The following is a 1,277-nucleotide window of genomic DNA, read 5'->3' as shown; positions in this document are numbered from 1 at the left end:
GGCCCACCCATGAGAGAGAGACATTATTGCTTTCAAATGAGCAAAGCGGCAGTTGGCCCCCAGTCTCCACCTTGCCCCCCCTTCCTCCTCAAAAGCTACAGACTAAGAAATGGCACATACTTAGGAAAGCTCATTGTGGATGTAATTGTGCAACAAGGCAGAATTTTAGGAAAGAGACTTCAGATATGATATTAAGGGGACCACTAAGGTCTATATAAAAACATCTAAAGAGCACAATGTCAAGGGACCTTTAACCTGTACATCCTCCCAAATCATACATGACAATAATGGTGCTCATCACAGCTACGCAGTTGATACTTAGATATACTTAATACTATTGGATTATGTATACATTTACCAAGTGACTATGGTCCCTTGGACTCACTTTATCAATGCTTAGAGCAAGTAAATAGCTGAATGTCATTGTGTTTTCTTCAATTAAATAAAGAGAGACAGAAATTATTTATATATTTAAATCATTGTATTTAGAGGAAAGAGTGTTCTAGGTCAAGTTCATTCCATAGAGCTCTAAAGACTAAAACTCACGTTAAAAGTCTTGGTGTTTCAACTGATTCTGATCCTAGCTTCAGCAGCCACATCAAGGCCGTAACTAAATCAGCATTTCTATCATCTCAAAGAAATAGCAAGAATTAGAGGTCTCATGTCCAGACAAGAGTTATACAATTTCAGCTGCTGCCAGTGAGAACCACATTACTCCTGTTCTTAAATCTTTACATTGGCTTCAAGTAACTTAGAGTATTTTAAATTGCTGCTGCTATAAATCACTCCATCTCAGGCCAAACTACATTCTGATCTTCTGGAAGAACACAAACCCAGTAGGTCCATTGGATCTTTAGGAATCAAATCTAAATTAAAAGCTGTGCTGTTCTCCTGTGCCTTTGGTGAATTGCTTTTTCTACTGCACGTTTACTTTGTGTAATTTGGTGCAATTTTCCACTTATTAGTAGTCTGGCTATCACCAAACCAAGCCGAGCTCAATAGATTTGAGACTGAGCATTGGTCTGGGGAATATGCTCTGTATGTTCTTTGCACAAGAGGCGTGATCAACAGGCAGAGTTCAAATGACTCTGTACGCAATTGGATAGTCCTTCAAACAATCACACTAACGATATGGGTGACGTAGAAGCAACAGCGGCATCAACGGTTTGCTGCGCTTTTGTGGCGTCAGGTGGCCGCTATGTTGAATGTAAACAAGAAGATGCTAGGTCACTTCTCTATTGTCAATGTATTAAACCCGCCAATAGCGTGCCAGGTAG

General features: G+C 39.9%; 1 protein-coding gene across 3 annotated transcripts in view; it reads right to left on the bottom strand.

Annotated features, from left to right (window-relative positions):
• Window positions 1–1,277, bottom strand: part of unc5cb (unc-5 netrin receptor Cb) — a 120,187-nt gene that overhangs the window by 81,633 nt on the left and 37,277 nt on the right. The window lies entirely within an intron of this gene.

The sequence above is a fragment of the Etheostoma spectabile genome, chromosome 16, assembly GCF_008692095.1.
Source record: "Etheostoma spectabile isolate EspeVRDwgs_2016 chromosome 16, UIUC_Espe_1.0, whole genome shotgun sequence".
NCBI lineage: Eukaryota > Metazoa > Chordata > Actinopteri > Perciformes > Percidae > Etheostoma > Etheostoma spectabile.
Note: the sequence above shows the minus strand (reverse complement) of the source record. Positions and strands in the feature narration are given on the sequence as shown.